The 23,996-nt window shown below is 46.4% G+C and overlaps 1 long non-coding RNA gene and 3 other non-coding genes across 4 annotated transcripts; all 4 read left to right on the plus strand.

Moving 5' to 3' along the window:
• Positions 1–17,902: 17,902 nt before the first annotated feature.
• On the plus strand, positions 17,903–22,515 carry LOC141089189 (uncharacterized). Its single transcript, XR_012232207.1, has 8 exons — positions 17,903–18,135; positions 18,428–18,475; positions 18,832–18,894; positions 19,347–19,371; positions 19,675–19,727; positions 21,087–21,165; positions 21,605–21,646; positions 22,384–22,515. It is a non-coding gene; the product is annotated as an uncharacterized lncRNA (long non-coding RNA).
• Positions 19,453–19,597, plus strand: LOC141089261 (small nucleolar RNA SNORA79). The gene has a single exon (XR_012232227.1). It is a non-coding gene; the product is annotated as a small nucleolar RNA SNORA79 (small nucleolar RNA).
• On the plus strand, positions 20,850–20,924 carry LOC141089264 (small nucleolar RNA SNORD126). Its single transcript, XR_012232229.1, has one exon. It is a non-coding gene; the product is annotated as a small nucleolar RNA SNORD126 (small nucleolar RNA).
• On the plus strand, positions 21,732–21,876 carry LOC141089262 (small nucleolar RNA SNORA79). The gene has a single exon (XR_012232228.1). It is a non-coding gene; the product is annotated as a small nucleolar RNA SNORA79 (small nucleolar RNA).
• Positions 22,516–23,996: the final 1,481 nt, after the last annotated feature.

The following is a 23,996-nucleotide window of genomic DNA, read 5'->3' on the forward strand; positions in this document are numbered from 1 at the left end:
CATGAAAAATTACTGAATGATTGGTCAAATCATTTGCTGGATCTGCACACGTTCACCAGTATCAGCCACTAGTATTCCGTTCCTTGTTATTCCTATGCCACCCAAGGAATTATTTGCCTGGACCAGTTGTTCTGATACACTCGCTAATAATGCCACAAATAATGTGAAGTTATGGAACACAACTGTTGGAATACCTATTGTGGGATGGGTAGGATACCCTTGGTGGCAGGGTAATCTTTCAGGAAGTAATACATACCTTCAATATCTGGCATATAAAGGGGGGGCTTGGGTACCCAGGAATAGAACTCGATTATCCTACCTGGGGCAAATTCCAATGTATGGCCTACAAGTTAGTTTTAATGTAACTTCCCACTCTACTGATGCCTTCAAACCAATACTGCTAGAAAGAAGGTTGCATAACACGTCCTGGGAGTATTCCAATTTATTTCCCCAGGGCAATAATGAAACTTGTTTTAATATTTCAGGTAATATACCTTGCAACGAGTCATCTGGATATGAGAAAGGAACTCCCACCTGTGGAAATCCCGATGTAGGGTATTGTAGCCCTTTAGGACAACTTCCAAATTGGTGTATGCTTCAGAATGTATCTGCGTTCATAGATTTAGTTCATAGATTGGTATTACAACATTCAGCCCTATGGGACCTACCTAGTGACATGTTCTGGGTATGTGGAGACAATGCATATAACTGGTTGCCAGTAGGGGTAAAAGGTACTTGTACTCTGGGTCGTTTGACTCCAGCTACCTTTGTTATTCCGAATGACCAGTTGAATACTCAGAGCATACCTAAACACACGTTGTACAAAAGAGCTGCTGACAATACACCTCGCCTCTCTGGGAGACCACATATAGTGCAGATGAGTGTGGCTAATAAAATTGTCAGTTCTATTTTTATTTATCCTATGATTACTCAAATGTGGGATAAATTAGTCAGGGCTACAGATTACTTAGATGACCAAATATGGGATATATTGGATATATTGAACACCACCGTTGCTGTCCAAAATCATTGTTGTTTGTATCTTCGTAATATATGTGTTATTGAAACTTGTTTTTTGGTGTATCTCTGTATGCAAGAAAAGATGTAGAAATAGATAAGGAAGTTTGACTGTAAACAACAAGAATTTAACTATTATTTCTTTGAGTCCTAGATTGACATCTCATTTCTGGCATGAAGGAGCGTACTCTTGCAATGATGGACGTGGCTTCAGTATCTGGGGGATGGAGAAGGTAGAAGACCTGTCTCCCTTGGGCAACCCGTCGGCCTGGGATAGTACTTGGTGAACGAGCCACTATCCGCTGTTGTTGCAGGATCCAGTGTTCCAGATTGTGGAAAATGAAGATGTCAAAGGGGGGAATGATAGGAACTGAAGGAGTTAAATTGAGTTCTGTTTATGTTGCATTCTCTTGTTTAAAACCTTATCTGTTCTTCGAGGAGATGTCTCAGACATCTCCCTTGTGAACCAAGGTCAAATACCTCTGCTTTTTCGCCTAAGTGACTTTCTTTGTAGAAAACAAGTTGTAAAATCATTTGTACTGCGCATGTCTTTAAATGTTTAAATTCTTTACTATAAAAGACGGAAGCCTAACTGATAAGCCAGAGGCGTCTTGAGAGGCATCCCGAGTGGTATTATACAGCCCGTGTCTGTGTTATTCTTCTCGACGGAGCCTTTGATTAGAGACATATGGTGCTTCACACCTAAGAACATCGGTCCTTCAGATGAAAGAGTAATCTGAGGGATCCCGACATCAGTCTTGGTGGGGATGGCACTTAAATGGGCACGTAGTTCCCCTACATTCATAGTCAGGGACGAGGAATCCCCAGAACCCATAAGGGTCTCAGGACCGCCCTGGGTAGCCTCACCGCTGATCCCCACTATGCCAGTGTCAAATGTAAAGGATCCATTAAGTGTGCTGTCTGCAGCCCCTGCTCTCTTCAGAGATTCGTCTGGAGCAGAGGAATGAGTTAATTGTTTAGCAGCAGGAGCTGGCCTGGAGGGGGAGGGGAGGGACAGGGAGTCTTCCACTCTCTGGATGCCTGTAATGCTACCGACCTTATCTCCAGTTTTGTTCTGTCCAGCTTCACACTTTCTGTGTGTTTGTTTTCCCTGTGTGCTTGTTTTCCCTGTGTGCGTCCTCCATGTGATGATCCGGCTGCAGCAGCAGCAGACAAGCGTGAACCCTTCTGGCCTTGCACATCAGATCTCTCCTCAGTAGCTGCCATAGCTGCACGTGTGGTCTGTTTTCCCGCGCTGCTTGGGGCTGTTAGATACCGAGTAATTCCAGGGTCAGCAGGTCTGGAGGAAGGCTCCCGTGGTGCCTGAGAGCGAAGACCGGCTTTATCTCTCATGTAGAGGCCGGGGGACTGCCTGTGCTTGCTAAATCTTTACCGTAAGGGCTCTGGGAAGCAAGAGCTCTCTCTATGTGCGTCTGCCCTGCACCATGACCAGGCCATGCCCCGATATTCTGTGTTCCCTCTATTTTTTGAGCAGTATATATATCGGGTGTTCCTCAAAGCTCAGTTCTAGGACCCTTACTTTTCTCCATCTACATCTTCGACCTGGGACAGCTCATAGAATCCCACAGGTTGCAGTATCATCTCTATGCCATTGACACGCAGATCTACCTATCTGGACCTGACCTCACCTCCTTACTTACCAAAATCCCACAATGTCTGTCGCTATTTCAGCTTTCTTCTTTGCTCGCTTTCTAAAACTGAACATGGATAAAACAGAATTTATAATCTTTCCCCCATCTCATTCTACCCCTCCACCAGACCTATCCATCAATGTGAATGGCTGCTCACTTTCCCCAGTTCTGCATGCTCAGTGCCTCGGGGTGATCCTTGAATCTGCCCTCACTTTCAAGCCACATATCCAAATCCTTGCCTCCTCCTGCCGTCTCAAACTCAAAAATATTTCCCGCATCCATGCATTCCTTGACCATGAAACCACAAAAATACTAGTGCACTCCCTTATCATCTCCTGCCTTGACTACTGCAACCTCCTACTCTCTGGTCTCCACTCTAGCACTCTGGCACTACTCCAATCCATCCTGCACTCTGCTGCCCGACTAATCCACCTGTCTCCCCGTTATTCCCCAGTCTCTCCTCTTTGCCAAGCCCTTCATTGACTTCCTATCGTCCAGAGGCTCCAGTTTAAAACCCTAAGGCCGGGGTCACACTGGCGAATAAAACGGACGAATGCAATGAAAAAATGGGACTAAAAACGGACCCGATTTGTGAGTTGCGATTAAATCGCGCCCGGTGTCCTTTAGCAAAAGCCGGCAATTCTTTATTCCAATACAGTAAAATCACAGAGACCGGTTAAATAAAAAAAGAATGAATATATCTAGACACAATATATATATATATATATATATACACTCACTGGCCACTTTATTAGGTACACCTGTCCAACTGTGTGTTAAGACTTAATTTCTAATCAGCCAATCACATGGCGGCAACTCAGTGCATTTAGGCATGTAGACATGGTCAAGACAATCTCCTGCAGTTCAAACCGAGCATCAGTATGGGGAAGAAAGGTGATTTGAGTGCCTTTGAACGTGGCATGATTGTTGGTGCCAGAAGGGCTGGTCTGAGTATTTCAGAAACTGCTGATCTACTGGGATTTTCACGCACAACCATCTCTAGGGTTTACAGAGAATGGTCCGAAAAAGAAAAAAAATCCAGTGAGCGGCAGTTCTGTGGCCGGAAATGCCTTGTTGATGCCAGAGGTCAGAGGAGAATGGGCATACTGGTTCGAGCTGATAGAAAGGCAACAGTGACTCAAATTGCCACCCGTTACAACCAAGGTAGGCAGAAGAGCATCTCTGAACGCACAGTGCGTCGAACTTTGAGGCAGATGGGCTACAGCAGCAGAAGACCACACTGGGTACCACTCCTCTCAGCTAAGAACAGGAAACTGAGGCTACAATTTGCACAAGCTCATCGAAATTGGACAGTAGAAGATTGGAAAAACGTTGCCTGGTCTGATGAGTCTCGATTTCTGCTGCGACATTCGGATGGTAGGGTCAGAATTTGGCGTAAACAACATGAAAGCATGGATCCATCCAGCCTTGTATCAACGGTTCAGGCTGGTGGTGGTGGTGTCATGGTGTGGGGAATTTTTTCTTGGCACTCTTTGGGCCCCTTGGTACCAATTGAGCATCGTTGCAACGCCACAGCCTACCTGAGTATTGTTGCTGACCATGTCCATCCCTTTATGACCACAATGTACCCAACATCTGATGGCTACTTTCAGCAGGATAATGCGCCATGTCATAAAGCTCGAATCATCTCAGATTGGTTTCTTGAACATGACAATGAGTTCACTGTACTCAAATGGCCTCCTCAGTCACCAGATCTCAATCCAATAGAGCATCTTTGGGATGTGGTGGAACGGGAGATTCGCATCAGGGATGTGCAGCCGACAAATCTGCGCCAACTGTGTGATGCCATCATGTCAATATGGTCCAAAATCTCTGAGGAATGCTTCCAGCACCTTGTTGAATCTCTGCCACGAAGAATTGAGGCAGTTCTGAAGGCAAAAGGGGGTCCAACCCGTTACTAGCATGGTGTACCTAATAAAGTGGCCAGTGAGTGTATATATATATATATATTTTATACATGTTATAGAGACACATTTATACATATATTTGACATTCATACAGTTCATCAAAGCAGAATAGCCGCAGAAACATTTGCCGGCTTTTGTATAATTATGCTCCTGCCCGACATGAAATGACACATGGTTTACATATAGTTAACCATTTCATTTCATGTTTATTTTGTAATGTCTATCACTATTAATTAGATGAGTGTTTGTGGGTAAAATTATGGAGTTGTAGGGGTTAATTTAAGGGGTTAATTCGTTGTATTAAATTACGGGGACTCCCTGCAGCCTCAGTGACGTCAGCAGGAGTCCCTGCAATTTAATACAACGAATTAACCCCTTAAATTAACCCCTACAACTCCATAATTTTACCCACAAACACTCATCTAATTAATAGTGATAGACATTACAAAAAAAACATGAAATGAAATGGTTAACTATATGTAAACCATGTGTCATTTCATGTCGGGCAGGAGCATAATTATACAAAAGCCGGCAAATGTTTCTGTGGCTATTCTGCTATGATGAACTGTATGAATGTCAAATATATGTATAAATGTGTCTCTATGACATGTATAAAATATATATATATATATATATATATATACATATATATATATATATAAATATATATGTGTGTCTAGATCTATTAATTCGTTTGTGTGGGGAAACCTGTCATTGGACTCCATTATATGTCCATTTTGCTATCCAGCGAGAAAATCTCGCCAGACGGATGTCAAAAGGATGCTTACATGCGATTAAAATCGCATCAATGAAGAAAAATCGCATCAAAAACGCATCACTGGTTAAGATACCTTTGTGCGATTTCGGACCGTTAAAATGGGACCGATTTTTTATTCGTTGTGTGTGACTCCAGCCTAACTATGATATGCAAAGCCATCCACAACTGGTCTCCTCCACACATCTGTGACATGGTCTCCAGGTACTTACCCACACGCAACCTTCGATCCTCTCAAGATCTTCTCTACTCCCCTCTTATCTCTTCTTTCCACAACCGCATACAAGACTTCTCCCGTGCTTCCCCCATACTTTGGAACTCTCTACCCCAACACATCAGACTTTCGCCTACCATGGAAACCTTCAAATAGAACCTGAAGACCCACCTCTTGTTAGGGACGGTGGAACGCACTAAATATAAATAATAGGAAGTGCGTTCGCCGCCCGGGGTCCACCGTGCAGTAGGTGTAACAAGCGCTGCTGAGTAATGGCAGACTTGCTATATGGCGGTATACTGCGCTCAGGTTAAACGTCACCCGAGGTGCGCAGAGCGGACTCTGTTAAACTCACAGAGGCGCTTTAGTATAAATAAAGCATAAACGCCGAGCCTGTTAGCTTCACAGGTCTCAGCTGGCTTGCACACACGGTATATGGTCACAGGACACGGCCAAAGGCAGAGGTCGGTGCCCATCTTGACCTACTGTGCGTGCGGCGTCGCTACCGCGGACGCCGGTAAATGCTGCTAACTGCAGCGCGGCGGTAACTATTGCCGCTGTACGACAGTGCCGTGAGGCATAACACTATCGGATGCTAGTGTAGCGGTGCGGTATGCACTGTGGCGTATGGCTTGCCACTGACTGGCGCTGACTATAACTCTAATTCCCTAACCACATACGTAATATAAGAGGGAAGGGGTTTCAAATGAGTCAGTCACCAGAATCATACATCCGTCACCATTCACACATAGCAAGTATAGTTTATACTAGCGCATGGCCGAAAAGCCATGCGGGCCTTTTATAGCCATGCCCTTCCGGGACCTTCCAGACCTCTGAGATGGGTCAATCAGATCAGGAGACCCCCGATCTCCACTGGGAGATCGTCTTGTGGGCATGCCCAGTAGCGTGGCGAGAGGACTTAGCCTCTGGAGTGGTTTACTTCAAAGCAGGTTGCGCTACCATTGCTGGTCCAGAGGTGGCAGCAACATCCAGACCCAGAGAGCTGGTCTGAGCAGGGTGCCTGGATCGCCGAGATTGCTGTGCAGGTCCCTGAGTGGTCTGAAAGGAATGGGAGACCGCTGGATGTATGGCTCCAGATTCCTGCTGTGCAGCTGCAGGAACCTGACGCCAAACATTACCCCCCCTCCTTGGGCCCCCCCTCTGAGCCTCGCTATGCTCAAAGGCCGCAATCAGGAGCGGAGCATGGATATTCTCCACTGGCTCCCAGATCCGGGCCTCTGGACCATGACTCTTCCAGTCCACCAAATAAAACTTTTTGCCACGCACAATCCTGCGTCCCACATTGGCGATAACCTCAAACTCGTCCGAAGACAAGTCTGATGACCCAGCAGATGACTCAGAGAACCGGGCCATGTGAACAGGTTTGAGAAGGGACACGTGGAAAACGTCAGAAATGGCTAAATGTGGAGGAAGAGCCAGGCGGTAGACCACCGAGCTGATTCGTTCGAGAACCTTAAAAGGTCCGATGTATTGTGGCGTGAACTTGGTGGACTCGGCCCGCAGCTTGATGTTTCGAGCAGAGAGCCACACCAAGTTGCCGGGGGAAAAGGTTGGAGCGGGTCGCCGATGTGTGTCGGCAGATGCCCTAATTCTTTAGAGGCACGAATAGCATCCTGACTGCGATCCCAAATGTCGCGAGCCTCCACTGCCCAGTCTGCCACCCTGGAGTTAGCGGAGGACACTGGTATCGGGACAGGGATGCGCAGATGTTGGCCGTAATTTAGAAGGAACGGCGTCTGACCAGTGGAATCAGCCACTGCATTATTCAGGGCAAATTCAGCCCATGGTAGCAAGGATGCCCAGTCATCCTGCCTGGCAGAGACGAAATGCCGCAGGTACGTGACCAAGGTTTGGTTGGCTCTCTCAACCAAGCCGTTCGTCTCGGGATGGTAAGTGGAGGACAGGTTTAGCGCAATGCTGAGTAGGCTGCAGAGCTCCCTCCAAAACCGGGACGCGAACTGGGGACCTCGATCACTAACAATTTTGTCCGGCATGCCATGCAGACAGAATACGTTTAATGAACAGTGTGGCAAGACCACGAGCGGAAGGCAACCGTGCGAGTGGCACCAGATGCACCATTTTAGAAAAATGGTCGGTGACCACCCAGATGACCGTACTGCCACCAGAATTGGGCAGGCCAACCACAAAATCCATACCAACCATCTCCCAAGGTATATCCACCACCGGCAGAGGATGCAATAACCCAGTCGGCCTCTGTCTAGAGGACCTGTTCCGTGCACACGAGACGCATGCTTGTATATATTCCTTAGTGTCTCGAGTCATGTGTGGCCACCAATACGACCTTGCCAGGAGTTCTGTGGTCCGCTTATTGCCAAAGTGACCACCCACCCTGGACGCGTGTGCCCTGGCGAGAACTTCCGGCCGTAGCTGAGGAGGCACAAAGGTCTTGCCCGGTAGCACTGACTCGAGAGCAACTGGAGCCATGGTCGTAAAGCTCTCCGAAGGGAGAATTAGCCGTGGCTCAGCCTCCCCTTCCTCCGCTGAGACCAACGAGCGCGGGAGAGCATCCGCACGGACGTTCTCTCCAGCGAGATAGTGCAAGGTGAAGCGGGAGAAGAATAGCGACCATCTAGCTTGACGAGAGTTCAGGCGCTGGGCCGTTTGTAAATAGACCAGATTTTTATGGTCCGTATACACCTGGAAGGGAAACCGGGCTCCCTCCAGGAGATGTCTCCACTCGGAAAAGGCCAACTTCATTGCTAGCAGCTCCCTGTCCCCGATGGAGTAATTCTCCGCCGGTGAGAAGGTCTTAGAGAAGAAGAAGCAGGGATGCTTCCGACCTTGAGCATATTTCTGGAAAAGGACTGCTCCTGCACCGACGGAAGAGGTATCTACCTCCAGGATAAACGGTTTATCCACATCGGGACGGTGTAAGATGGGAGCGCCAGCAAAATGGGATTTTAGAGACGAGAAGGCCTTGGAGACCTGTTCAGACCATGCGTTAGGATTAGCTCCTTTCTTTGTGAGAGCAAACAAAGGAGCTACCAGTGTGGAGAAGTGAGGTATGAACTGGCGGTAATACTTGACGAACCCTAGGAAGCGCTGCACCGCTTTGAGTGTGTGTGGTTCCTGCCAGTCCATTACTGCTTGCAGTTTGGCCGGATCCATAGCCAACCCCTGGGCCGAGGTGATGTAGCCCAGGAACGGCAAGGACTCTTGCTCAAACTGGCACTTCTCCAGCTTGGCTAAAAGAGAGTTCGCCTGCAGACTGTCGAAGACCCTGCAGACGTCTCTCCGGTGGGAGGTCAAATCCGGTGAGAAGATGAGGATGTCATCCAGATAGACCACCACCGAGGTGGAGAGCATATCGCGGAAGACGTCGTTGACGAAATCCTGGAAGACAGCAGGCACATTACAAAGGCCGAAGGGCATGACCAGATATTCGTAGTGGCCATCCCTGGTATTAAAGGCTGTCTTCCACTCGTCTCCTTCGCGAATGCGGATCTGGTTGTACGCCACCGTAGATCTAATTTCGTAAAGATCCGGGCCCCTCGCAACCTGTCAAATAGCTCAGAGATCAACGGGAGAGGGTATTTGTTTTTAACTGTTATGGCGTTGAGACCTCTGTAATCAATGCAGGGACGTAACTCTCCGCTCTTCTTCTGCATGAAGAAGAACCCTGCACCAGCCGGCGACACCGACTTTCTGATAAAACCTCTAGCCAGGTTCTCCCGGATATATTGAGACATAGCCTCTGTCTCAGGGAGTGACAGCGGATACACACAGCCTCTAGGTGGTTCCGTGCCTGGCAGAAGATCTATCGGGCAATCGTAAGGACGGTGCGGCGGGAGCGTCTCCGCAGATTTTTTAGAGAAGATGTCCGTGTACTGGTGGTAAGGTTTAGGAAGCGTGGAGAGATCTGTGGGCACTTCAGTGGAAGCTACCTGAGCACTGCCCCTCAGGCACCTTCCCTCACAGTCCTTGCTCCAACCCAGTATGTTCCCCGAAGCCCAATCAATATGAGGGGAGTGACAACGGAGCCAGGGAACTCCGATAAGCACGTGGTCGATGCCATCTGGCAAAATAAACAAGGACAGAATCTCACGATGAGAGGGTGAGATTGAGAGCCCGAGTGGGGCTGTCTGGTGGGTCACCTGAGATGGTAAAGGTGCACCATTAACCACCCTGATGGTCAGAGGTTGGGGCAGTAACACCAGTGGAATAGCGTGTTTCTGGGCGAAGGTCGAGGACATAAAGTTCCCCTCAGCCCTGGAATCCACGGTAACCTCTACCTCCCAGGTGGAGGCCCCGCTATCTAAGGTCCCTCGGAATACTGGTTTGGGAGAAAAGGGTTTCATATTTGTCTGACCACCACCTACGACCACTGGAGGTGATCGTTTTTCCGACCGTAGAGGACACGTGCTAGCCGAGTGACCAAACTGCCGGCACTGGTAACAACGTGCGGAGCTTCACACCGGACGTGGCTTGGGGCCGGCGCGAGACACCTCCATAGGTTCGGAGGATGTAAGCTCCTGAGCGGGAGATCTTAGCGGCTCGGTGAAGGTGGGAGCCAAGTTAACCCTTCGTCTGGATTGCGCACCTTCCAGCCTGCGCTCCGTAAACCGGAGATCAATGCGGGTGGAGATGGCAATCACTTCCTCCAGACTTGTGGGGACCTCTCTGGTTGCTAGAGCATCTTTGACATGCTCTGCTAATCCTCTCCAAAACAGGGATGAGTGCTTTATCAGGCCACGCTAGTTTGGAAGCCAATGTCCGGAATCGGACGGCATAAAGGCTGACCGAGAGACACCCCTGTGTTAGGGCCAATAATTGGAGAGAGGTGTCGTGCGTGATCAGTGGTCCCAAAAATACCTGCTTCAGAGCCGCGAGGAACTGGGCAGCGCCCTGAACCACGGGATCATCACCCTCCCACAATGGCGTAGCCCACTCTAATGCCCTGCCAGATAAAAGAAAAACAATAAACCCCACCTTAGCCCGCTCTGTAGGGAACCGTGCAGCCAGTAACTCAAGCTGGATAGAGCACTGACTCACGAATCCCCTATAGGTGGTGCTGTCACCTGAAAACTTGTCGGGTAGTGGGAGGCGAGATATTGACGGCATAGGCGTGAGTGTGGGCACGCGTGAGACAGCCTCTGCGACTGCCTGAGCAGCGGCTACCGTAGCATTCGCAGCTGAGGTGGAGCTCTCGATAGCCGCCAACCTGCTCTCCAGCTGCCGAATGTACCGCTGCAGCGGCTGCAGGTCTGCCATTACTACCCAGACCCTGGCGCTAGTATAAAGTTAGGGACGGCGGAACGCACTAAATATAAATAATAGGAAGTGCGTTCGACGCCCGGGGTCCACCGTGCAGTAGGTGTAACAACCGCTGCTGAGTAATGGCAGACTCGCTATATGGCGGTATACTGCGCTCGGGTTAAACGTCACCCGAGGTGCGCAGAGCGGACTCTGTTAAACTCACAGAGGTGCTGTAGTATAAATAAAGCATAAACGCCGAGCCTGTTAGCTTCACAGGTCTCAGCTGGCTTGCACACACGGTATATGGTCACAGGACACGGCCCAAGGCAGAGGTCGGTGTCCGTCTTGACCTACCGTGCGTGTGGCGTCGCTACCGCAGACGCCGGTAAGTGCTGCTAACTGCAGCGCGGCGGTAACTACTGCCTCTCTACGACAGTGCCGTGAGGCATAACACTATCAGACGCTAGTGTAGCGGTGCGGTATGCACTGTGGCATATGGATTGCCACTGACTGGCGCCGACTATAACTCTAATTCCCTAACCACATACGTAATATAAGAGGGAAGGGGTTTCAAATGAGTCAGTCACCAGAATCATACATCCATCACCATTCACACATAGCAAGTATAGTCTATACTAGCACATGGCCGAGCGGCCATGCGGGCCTTTTATAGCCATGCGCTTCCGGGACCTTTCAGACCTCTGAGATGGGCCAATCAGATCAGGAGAAGGACCTGGGCACGTGACCCCCGATCTCCACTGGGAGATCGTCTCGTGGGCATACCCAGTAGCGCGGCGAGAGGACTTAAGGTACTGTCACACTTAGCGATGTACCAGCGATCCCGACCAGCGATATGACGCGGTCAGGATTGCTGGTACATTGCTAAGTGGTCGCTAGTGAGCTGCCACACTGGCAGATCTCACTAGCGACATCGCTGGGGACGGGGGTCGCTACTTACCTGTCACACCAGGCGATCCTGCGTCCTCCCGCCCGGCTCCACGCGTCGCTAGTTGTCACAGCAGGAAGCGCCGCAGGAAGCTGACGACGAGAAACGGCCCAGGACGTTCTCGCGCGATCAGCTATAACCAGCGGGGGAGCCGGTCGTAGGTAAGTATCAGACACAGCGATATCGCTAGCAATATCGCTATAACGTCACAAGTTATAGCGATATTGCTAGCGATATCTCTTAGTGTGACATGCCATTTAGCCTCTGGAGTGGTTTCCTGCAAAGCAGGTTGCGCTACCATTGCTGGTCCATCGGTGGCAGCAACATCCAGACCCAGAGAGCTGGTCTGAGCAGGGCGCCTGGATCTCCGAGATTGCTGTGCAGGTCCCTGAGTGGTCGGAAAGGAATTGGAGACCGCTGGATGCATGGCTCCGGATTCCTGCTGTGCAGCTGTAGGAACCTGATGCCTTAACACCTCTTCCGACAAGCCTACAACCTGCAGTGATCCTCAGTCTGCTCAACAGCCACACGACCAGCTCTAAGCATATTCTCGCCTATCCCCTGTAGACTGTGAGCCCTTGTGGGCAGGGTCCTCTCTCCTTGTGTGTCTTGTTTTGCTCATGTTTATTGTACTTGTCTATACTTGCCCCTTTTCACATGTAAACCGCCATGGAATAAATGGCGCTATAAAAATGTATAATAACAATAATATGTATGTGTAAGATCATGTTAAAATCGCATTGTAGTCTGATAGCAATCGCACTGCATTCAGATGTAAATCAGATGCTAGGTGTGAAAAATCAGATTGTACTGGCATAAAAAACACATGACACTCACATGACAATTGCATTACACTCCTCCGACTCTCCTGCATCAAAATCGGACCAATTTTTAAATCGCTAGTGTTTCTCCAACCTGTTTGACAGCTCACCAGCGATCATGTAGCGACTCACCAACGATCCTGACACGTTGATATCGTTGTTGGGTTCGCTGGTGAGTCGCTATGTGTGACGGGGCGCTTACTGTGTATGTGATGGTGTGAGATCAATGGTCCAAGGTCATTTAACCCCTTAAAAACATCAGTTACTTATTCAAATCATCAAAATCGACTGTCTGACAATTTTGATGCCAATTCTCATGGCCAGAACCCATTTGGTAAATTCTGGAGTGACATGAATTTCATGCAGGGCATTAAAATACATGTAAGAATGGTGTCAGATCAGTGGCCCAAAGTCGTTTAACCCCTTAAAAACATCAGCGACATATTCAAATCTGTGAAAATCGGCTGTTTGCCCACTTTGATGCCAATTCTGATGCCCAGAACCCATTTGGGCCAGGCTGGAGGGACCTGGGTTTGATGCAGGGCATCACTATCTGTGTATTCATAGTGTGAGATCAGTGGCCCAAAGTCTTTTAACCCTTTCATTAACGCCTTTCCGTGCCCACTTTGATGCCCATTTTTGAGCTGTTTCTAAGTGTTTTCACATCAGGGCACATGTGTGTTATTATTGTGATGCTTATTTTTTGTTATTAAACCTATAAAAAATAGAAAAGAAAAAATTGCCGAATAAGAAACTAATGAATAAGAAACCAACTTCAGCCTCGTGCCTCTAGAGCTGTGTGTGTATAGATGTTGTGTTGATATGGCAGAGCTGTGTGTGTATACATGTTGTGCTGATATGGCAGAGCTGTGTGTATAGATGTTGTGCTGATATGGCAGAGCTGTGTGTATAGATGTTCTGCTGATATGGCAGAGCTGTGTGTATAGATGTTGTGCTGATATGGCAGAGCTGTGTGGATAGATGTTGTGTTGATATGGCAGAGCTGTGTGTGTATAGATGTTGTGTTGATATGGCAGAGCTGTGTGTGTATAGATGTTGTGTTGATATGGCAGAGCTGTGTGTGTATAGATGTTGTGCTGATATGGCAGAGCTGTATGTATAGATGTTGTGTTGATATGGCAGAGCTGTGTGTATAGATGTTGTGCTGATATGGCAGAGCTGTGTGGATAGATGTTGTGTTGATATGGCAGACCTGTGTGTATAGATGTTGTGTTGATATGGCAGAGCTGTGTGTATAGATGTTGTGCTGATATGGCAGAGCTGTGTGTATAGATGTTGTGCTGATATGGCAGAGCTGTGTGTATAGATGTTGTGCTGATATGGCAGAGCTGTGTGTATAGATGTTGTGTTGATACGGCAGAGCTTTGTGTATAGATGTTGTGCTGATATGGCAGAGCTGTGTGTGTATACATGTTGTGCTGATATGGCAGAGCTGTGTGTATAGATGTTGTGCTGATATGGCAGAGCTGTGTGTGTATAGATGTTGTGCTGATATGGCAGAGCTGTGTGTATAGATGTTGTGCTGATATGGCAGAGCTGTGTGTGTATAGATGTTGTGCTGATATGGCAGAGCTGTGTGTATAGATGTTGTGCTGATATGGCAGAGCTGTGTGTATAGATGTGTTGATATGGCAGAGCTGTGTGTGTATAGATGTTGTGCTGATATGGCAGACTTGTGTGTATAGATGTAGTGTTGATATGGCAGAGCTGTGTGTATAGATGGTGTGCTGATATGGCAGAGCTGTGTGTATAGATGTTGTGTTGATATGGCAGAGCTGTGTGTATAGATGTTGTGCTGATATGGCAGAGCTGTGTGTGTATAGATGTTGTGCTGATATGGCAGAGCTGTGTGTATAGATGTGCTGATACGGCAGAGCTGTGTGTATAGATGTTGTGCTGATATGGCAGAGCTGTGTGTGTATAGATGATGTGCTGATATGGCAGAGCTGTGTGTATAGATGTTGTGCTGATACGGCAGAGCTGTATGTATAGATGTTGTGTTGATATGGCAGAGCTGTGTGTATAGATGTTGTGCTGATATGGCAGAGCTGTGTGTATAGATGTTGTGTTGATATGGCAGACCTGTGTGTATAGATGTTGTGTTGATATGGCAGAGCTGTGTGTGTATAGATGTTGTGCTGATAAGGCAAAGCTGTGTGTATAGATGTTGTGTTGATACGGCAGAGCTTTGTGTATAGATGTTGTGCTGATATGGCAGAGCTGTGTTTATAGATATTGTGCTGATATGGCAGAGCTGTGTGTATAGATGTTGTGCTGACACGGCAGAGCTGTGTGTATAGATGTTGTGCTGATATGGCAGAGCTGTGTGTGTATAATGTTGTGCTGATATGGCAGAGCTGTGTGTATAGATGTTGTGCTGATATGGCAGAGCTGTGTGTATAGATGTGTTGATATGGCAGAGCTGTGTGTGTATAGATGTTGTGCTGATATGGCAGACTTGTGTGTATAGATGTAGTGTTGATATGGCAAAGCTGTGTGTATAGATGTTGTGCTGATATGGCAGAGCTGTGTGTATAGATGTGTTGATATGGCAGAGCTGTGTGTGTATAGATGTTGTGCTGATATGGCAGACTTGTGTGTATAGATGTAGTGTTGATATGGCAAAGCTGTGTGTATAGATGTTGTGCTGATATGGCAGAGCTGTGTGTGTATAGATGTTGTGCTGATATGGCAGAGCTGTGTGTATAGATGTTGTGCTGATACGGCAGAGCTGTGTGTGTATAGATGTTGTGCTGATATGGCAGAGCTGTGTGTATAGATGTTGTGCTGATATGGCAGAGCTGTGTGTGTATAGATGTTGTGCTGATATGGCAGAGCTGTGTGTATAGATGTTGTGCTGATATGGCAGAGCTGTGTGTGTATAGATGTTGTGCTGATATGGCAGAGCTGTGTGTGTATAGATGTTGTGCTGATATGGCAGAGCTGTGTGTGTATAGATGTTGTGCTGATATGGCAGAGCTGTGTGTATAGATGTTGTGCTGATACGGCAGAGCTGTGTGTGTATAGATGTTGTGCTGATATGGCAGAGCTGTGTGGATAGATGTTGTGTTGATATGGCAGACCTGTGTGTATAGATGTTGTGTTGATATGGCAGAGCTGTGTGTATAGATGTTGTGCTGATATGGCAGAGCTGTGTGTATAGATGTTGTGCTGATATGGCAGAGCTGTGTGTATAGATGTTGTGCTGATATGGCAGAGCTGTGTGTATAGATGTTGTGTTGATACGGCAGAGCTTTGTGTATAGATGTTGTGCTGATATGGCAGAGCTGTGTGTGTATACATGTTGTGCTGATATGGCAGAGCTGTGTGTATAGATGTTGTGCTGATATGGCAGAGCTGTGTGTGTATAGATGTTGTGCTGATATGGCAGAGCTGTGTGTATAGATGTTGTGCTGATATGGCAGAGCTGTGTGTGTATAGATGTTGTGCTGATATGGCAGAGCTGTGTGTATAGATGTTGTGCTGATATGGCAGAGCTGTGTGTATAGATGTGTTGATATGGCAGAGCTGTGTGTGTATAGATGTTGTGCTGATATGGCAGACTTGTGTGTATAGATGTAGTGTTGATATGGCAGAGCTGTGTGTATAGATGGTGTGCTGATATGGCAGAGCTGTGTGTATAGATGTTGTGTTGATATGGCAGAGCTGTGTGTATAGATGTTGTGCTGATATGGCAGAGCTGTGTGTGTATAGATGTTGTGCTGATATGGCAGAGCTGTGTGTATAGATGTGCTGATACGGCAGAGCTGTGTGTATAGATGTTGTGCTGATATGGCAGAGCTGTGTGTGTATAGATGATGTGCTGATATGGCAGAGCTGTGTGTATAGATGTTGTGCTGATACGGCAGAGCTGTATGTATAGATGTTGTGTTGATATGGCAGAGCTGTGTGTATAGATGTTGTGCTGATATGGCAGAGCTGTGTGTATAGATGTTGTGTTGATATGGCAGACCTGTGTGTATAGATGTTGTGTTGATATGGCAGAGCTGTGTGTGTATAGATGTTGTGCTGATAAGGCAAAGCTGTGTGTATAGATGTTGTGTTGATACGGCAGAGCTTTGTGTATAGATGTTGTGCTGATATGGCAGAGCTGTGTTTATAGATATTGTGCTGATATGGCAGAGCTGTGTGTATAGATGTTGTGCTGACACGGCAGAGCTGTGTGTATAGATGTTGTGCTGATATGGCAGAGCTGTGTGTGTATAATGTTGTGCTGATATGGCAGAGCTGTGTGTATAGATGTTGTGCTGATATGGCAGAGCTGTGTGTATAGATGTGTTGATATGGCAGAGCTGTGTGTGTATAGATGTTGTGCTGATATGGCAGACTTGTGTGTATAGATGTAGTGTTGATATGGCAAAGCTGTGTGTATAGATGTTGTGCTGATATGGCAGAGCTGTGTGTATAGATGTGTTGATATGGCAGAGCTGTGTGTGTATAGATGTTGTGCTGATATGGCAGACTTGTGTGTATAGATGTAGTGTTGATATGGCAAAGCTGTGTGTATAGATGTTGTGCTGATATGGCAGAGCTGTGTGTATAGATGTTGTGCTGATACGGCAGAGCTGTGTGTGTATAGATGTTGTGCTGATATGGCAGAGCTGTGTGTATAGATGTTGTGCTGATACGGCAGAGCTGTGTGTGTATAGATGTTGTGCTGATATGGCAGAGCTGTGTGTATAGATGTTGTGCTGATATGGCAGAGCTGTGTGTGTATAGATGTTGTGCTGATATGGCAGAGCTGTGTGTATAGATGTTGTGCTGATATGGCAGAGCTGTGTGTGTATAGATGTTGTGCTGATATGGCAGAGCTGTGTGTGTATAGATGTTGTGCTGATATGGCAGAGCTGTGTGTGTATAGATGTTGTGCTGATATGGCAGAGCTGTGTGTATAGATGTTGTGCTGATATGGCAGAGCTGTGTGTGTATAGATGTTGTGCTGATATGGCAGAGCTGTGTGTGTATAGATGTTGTGCTGATATGGCAGAGCTGTGTGTATAGATGTTGTGCTGATATGGCAGAGCTGTGTGTGTATAGATGTTGTGCTGATATGGCAGAGCTGTGTGTGTATAGATGTTGTGCTGATACGGCAGAGCTGTGTGTGTATAGATGTTGTGCTGATATGCTGTGTCTATTGCTATGTGTTGATGTGCTTTCTGTATATGTGACAAGGTCGGAAGTAGTTGCCTTGCTCCTCAGGTAATAAGGGCGGATGGGGACAGGCACGGGGATTATAAAGGAGGTCCCGTGCAGCTGACCAGTGTCTCTAAAAGGAGTCGGAACGTAGGTGGCGGAGCTCTGTACTAACTGTACGGAGTGGACAGGAGGCCCCGCCTTCTGCTGCATTCTCCTCCCGGTAGGAGGCGGAGCTCTGCACTGTGGGCGGCTCCTCCCTTTCCCATGACGGTCTCCATCACGAGAGCCTGTGCAGCCATTCGGTCTCGCTTCGGATGGGGCTATGGTCGCGCACACAGAGCTCCATTGTTCCAGCTCATATAGGAGGTGAGTGTGGGGCGCAGGCCGGGACATGTCGCTTGTGCTCCGGTCGCGGAGTTCTGTGTATGCGGCGCTGTGACTTTCCCTCTGTTGTTTGCTGGAGGTCATTGCGCTCCAGGCCGCCATGTTGGATGAGCACGTGGTGGCTCCGCAGCCGTGTTCCCGCGCTTTCTGTGTCGGCTTGTCCCTCGTTTTCCGTGTGTTCGGCGCGCCTCTTAGTAGGCGGGAGCCCGTGTTGTGGTCAGCAGCATAGTCCTGTGCCGGACTCTTCACTACAGACTGCATGTTTTATCCCTAGGTGTCTCGGAGCTGCTATGGCGAGCCTGTGGGCTATTCCTCCTGGAGGGTAAGTGAGGGTGGTCCTCAGTCCTGTGCCTGCAGATACTAGCCCTGACCCTAGAAAGCCCCCACTCCTTCCCTATGATCCTCACACAGTGGTGTGGGGGATTTGTGAGCTACACGCGGTGTTTGCTGGCGCTTGCCCTGCTCCCCAGACTAGGCCCCGATGTATACGTGGCCATGGCACCAGCCGGCTGTGGTGAGGCTGCATAGTCCGTGTTTCACCTGATTACCAATGATTACATTCATGCCCTGAGCAGGCCTGTACTGTGCCCAGTGTTGTGGGGTCTCTGCCCGGCTGCTGCTCCCATAATATATTTATAAATTGCTCCCACTTTAATAACACACAGTTCATCCCCTCAGATGGGTGGTAGACTCCGATCACCGTGACATACATGGACTTTCTGCCAGAGATGACATGTGCAGGTAAGCAACGCTCCTATTATATTAATGTGGACATGGTGATCTTTACTGGTGTTCTCTGCTTTAGCCTGAATGTTGTGATCATGTAGGTTGTTCTGACTTTAGTAACCCATTTGTAGACATTTTAGGTGCATTTACATGATCTAATGTAAGAGTTAAATAATCTACAGATATATCGTGGGCTTGCTGTGAAAGGCTATGATTTGACAATTTTCTCGTAAATGCTTTAAAGGGTTAACTGTCTTGTTCTATTAATCTTAGTTCAAGTAAAACAAAAACGTGTGTATAAGCTCCTTAAGCACCCTGTGGCGTTCTGTGATGAGTTTGCATAGTCCGTGTTTCACCTGAGATCTGTGATTACTTTTCATGCTCTGAGCCACATTTGTCCGTTCTGTCTCTTTCCCTTTAGTAACTTACGTTACTTCATGACATTTTTTTTTTTTTTTTTTGTATAGATGATCTGGATATAGGATTGTAAAGGTAAGTTTCATTGGTTTGAACTGACTTGTGCTGATTTGTTACCCTATTAATGGCTCATGATTTATTGACATTCCCACCACTCGATGGCTGTTCCTTTCTTAGCCCCAAGCTATGGGCTTTGAGATTTTAGGCTGTCGTAGATTAAAGTTGCCTTTTTTCACTCAGGAGTGAGTAAGGTGGGTTGGCTGCCTCTCCTCACTTCTGAATTTTGCGGGGTAAGACAGAAAATAAAAATTTGTACGCTAAATGTTTGTAATATACCAGACTAGCACGTGCTTTTTCTAATCAGTCGTCTTGTTGCAGGTTACATGGACTGGTGACAACCTACAGCTGATGTCATCTTGTTTTGTTTGAAGGTACATAGACCTAGCTATTGCCAGTCTGTCGCTGCTTTTTTTTTTTTTTGTGAACCTCACTGACTTCAGTGAGTGTTCTTTAGAAAAAGTTGCCAGTAGGGTCCTAATTTCCCTATAAATGTCTTGACTTTTTAACAAGTCAGATCTGAACTTCTGGTTTGTGATCTTTGCATGCAGAGCAGGATCCCACAACCTTTAGCAGATCTGTGTAAGGGTACCGTTACACTTAGCAATGTACAAGCTATCCCGACAACAATATGGATCGCTGGTGCGTAGCTAGTGAGCTGCCACACAGGCAGATCTCACCAGCGACATAGGGGTCGGCGGTCGCTACTTACCTGTCAGACGAGGCGATCCTGACGTCCTCCCGCCTGCGTTGCTCGTCGGCGCCACAGGAAGCCTAGCAGGAAGTGCCCAACGAGAAATGTCCAGGATGTTCTCGCGCGGCTAGCGATAACCAGCGGGGGAGCCGGTCCGAGGTAAGTATCAGACATAGCGATATCGCTAGCAATATCACTGCTGCGTCACAAAATCGGTGACGTTACAGCGATATTGCTAGCGATATCGCCATGTGTAACGGGCCCCTAAGGGCAAGATCTGTCTTTGCACTACCCCAGTTCTGCTGCATACTTAGCTGTTATCAAACTGTAACATCTCTGATTTTACTGTTCTGTTACCTCTTAATTAAGTTTCAATGGCTTTCTCAGAAGTGTGCACTCGGCTGAATGGGCGCTCCTGTGTGTGAGGGAGAGCTGGCCAAAATGGCTGTCAAGTCAACAGCCATCTAATGTATGTGGCTGGAGGCTAGTGTGAACACTGCAAGATCATTTATTTTTTTTTAAACTCATTACTTCCAAAGTTTAAAAGTACGTGTAACTCAAAAATGTAATGTGCACTATAGGTCATGTCCTGAAAACTTGTCTTTAAATGGGCCAGGAAGCAATAGTCTTCTTTCCCCACCCTTTGGTGCTTATGAATTCTTTAGTAATAGTGTAGTGTTGGTTGCCACAGGTGATTTGTGGTATTTGAGAAAGCTTTCTGTAAGCAAATGTTTTCCCCAAAACACAATACTAGGTCCCAATGTATACTTGACGATTCCTTTAATGTTTCCCACATGTATCCAGCCTGCTGTGATGAGTTTGCATAGTCCGTGTTTCACCTGAAAACTAATGATTATGTTCATGCCCTGAGCAGGCTTTTACAGTGCCCACTGTTTGCCCAGTGACGTGGTGTCACTGATGCCCATTTTCTGTGAGAGGCTGCTCCCAACATATTTCTAATCCTTCCATCTGTAATATACACTTTGAAGAGTGGATTTTATTTGCTTTCAGTATAAGATTTAATGTTCATTCCCCTTAGATGGGTGGTAGACTACGAGCACTGTGACATATGTGAACTTTTCTGCCAGAGATGACTTGTGCATTCACTTTCGGTGCAGGTAAGCAACATACCTATCATATACTAATTTGGAAATAATAATCTTTACTGAACTGTCCCCTGCTTTAGTCTTATAAAGATTATGAATGTTCTGATTTTTCTGGCGGGCCCCTCTGTACACTCTTGGGTGCATTTACTTGACCATATGTCTTGGGAAAATTGAGTATTGCATCCATATACGCTCTACACAGATGTTGTGATTTGGCCACTTTCCTGTAAATGAATTAAAAGGTTAATAGTGTTGCTTTGTTCAGGCTTAAAACGTGTGTGCATGGACAAGCTCCATAACTACCCTGTGATGAGTTTGCATAGTCCGTGTTTCACCTGAGATCTGTGATTATGATTCATGCTCTGATTCACACATGTCCATGCTGTTTTCATTCTTTTTAGTAGGAACTTATGAGTGTTTACTTCATTTGTCATTTTATGGTTTTCTTCAGGTGATCTGGATTAAGGCTATCTGGGAAAGTTACTTCTGAAAGGTAAACTTCAGCTGTTGGTATTATAAAATTTAATAGACTGTGCTAACTTGTTAAGCCATTAAAAACTACAGATTTTCTAAAGTTTCGGCAGCTGTTCCTTTCTGAGCCCCAAGCTATGGGCTTTGAGATTTTAGGCTGTCGTAGATTAAAGTGGCCTTTTTCACTCAGCATTGAGTAAAGGTGGGTTGGCTGCCTCTCCTCACTTCTGAAGTTTGTGGGGCAAGACAGAAAAACAATGCATGGTTTATTATGACAGACTAAACAAGTGCTCTTAAACAATCTTCTTGCTGAAGGATATATGAAATGTCAACTGGACTCATGAGCACCAACAGTTGATGGAGTTTTCGTATTTAATGTGCATGCAGATCAATTCTAAAACAATATTATTTAGTGACCTTTTTTGTGAAGGTAGCTCTTCAAAACCACTGTTTCACAAAGTGCTCTATGGTTTGAAGGGTTTCACAGGGTTAAATGAGTTGTCAGCTAGTGTGCAAATTTTTTTTTTTTTTTAGTGCCCCTATTGTGATCTATACAGTATGAAAATAAGCATATTTACCTTCTGTGGCTTCGCTGCTCTCAACAGTGTGCCTCTTTCAATACTTTGGTGACCAGTACTGGTCCATGTGCAATTGCAACATTGTCACAATGTAAATGTATGGTTTTTGAATGTACCAGTGAACCAAACGAATCTCGTATTGATGACCTATCGCCAACATTTTATTTATTTTTTTTTTTAGGCCATTTATTACAAGAAGCCAAAGATCCTATGAGTGTAAAGAAGGTGCCATCGTCTTGGTCTTATTGCATTTTAAATCCAGCCAATGTTGTATTGTGAAAACTGATGTCCTAATAAAGTTGAATGAAGCAAAGATGTGTGTATGTATATTCTAAAAAAATATGAATTGTGAATATTTACTGTTGGTGTAAAGGCAAAGTTTTCTGTTTTTCCTTCGAGTCTGTAGTTTTGCTTACCTACTCCACAGCCCTGCTTGGAAAGCAAACAGTGACTAGTAGGGGTTAGAATATTGCACTATTCTTTTAAAATATGTTAGCGCTATATAAAAAAGATTATTATTAAACCCTTGGCCCATGTTAATCCACCAAAATGACAGGCATACTACTTTGCTGTGTTCACATGTCATATTTTTGTGGAATTCTAAAACTAACTTTATTTGTTTTAGAATTCATTCATGCTTAGTATATCTTGTTTAACTCATGACTGCCACTTGTGAAGGTCACTGCACATGGTAATGATGTGTACTTGAAATATGCAGATGTATATTATTATGCATTTATATAGCGCCATTTATTCCATGACGCTTTACATGTGAATAGGGGAAATATAGACAAGTATAATAAACGTGGGGTTAAATAATAGTGACACACTGGCGCTAGTCCACTTGGCCCAGAAGAAAAAATTGGGTGTTCCCAGATGCTGCTGGTGATTGACAGGTTCTGTACTAATACCTGCTAAAAAGACAAGCTTAAAATAGTAATTACACTGCACTATACTGGGAAAGACAAGGGTTAATATTAGACTACTCACTTGATAATGTATAGAAAAAAAACAAGATGTCCTGGAGGCTGGTTGCCTGGTCTTGGAAATATGGATAGCTGGCACAAAAAGTGGAATGAATAAATAAATCCTATTTGTTTTGTTTTAGAAAATGAGCTACTCACTTGTTAGTGTATAGAAAAAACGTAATGTCCTTAAGGCTGATCGCTTTGTCTTGAAAATGTAAGTAGCTGCCAATAAAGTGAAACCCTGATGAAGAGAGAAGTTCTCTCGAAACGCGTTGGCTTTGTGCCACTAGCAAGCCACCGTCCTTTCCCAGTGTGACGTCACGCTACACCCTGCCCCCACCACACGCCGACCTCCTCAGCATTGCTCACGGCCAGAGCACGCGAGGTAACGGCGATCCGCACTGCTTCACTGCCCAGCAGCAGTGGTCATCACCCGCCCCATCTAGCACGCTTGACTGCACTACCGATCACCAGCCTCCAAATAAGTGCCACCCCTCCCTGCACTTTACCAGCGAGCACAAGCCTCCTCTGACCCTCATCTATGTCACAGGTCTGCATATAACAGTCTAGTACCAGGTGCTCTTGATATCTAAGGATATTCAGCCACTAGCATTCGGCAAGGTTAGCCTCAGCCTCCACCCAAACCATCTATCATTATTCCTTAGTACCTTTTGGCTTTTTTCTGATATTCAAATCTTTTTATTAGTAATTATATTTAAACCAGGATTAGGGGACATGTGCCAGCCAATATCCCAGTAATAGTTCCAAGGTTGGATGCACTTATGGTCGGATTCATTAATAAGCAAGTCTAGCAGAATCTCTCTTA

The sequence above is a fragment of the Dendrobates tinctorius genome, unplaced genomic scaffold (assembly GCF_039654945.1).
Source record: "Dendrobates tinctorius isolate UK_male_01 unplaced genomic scaffold, ASM3965494v1 ptg000044l, whole genome shotgun sequence".
Lineage (NCBI taxonomy): Eukaryota > Metazoa > Chordata > Amphibia > Anura > Dendrobatidae > Dendrobates > Dendrobates tinctorius.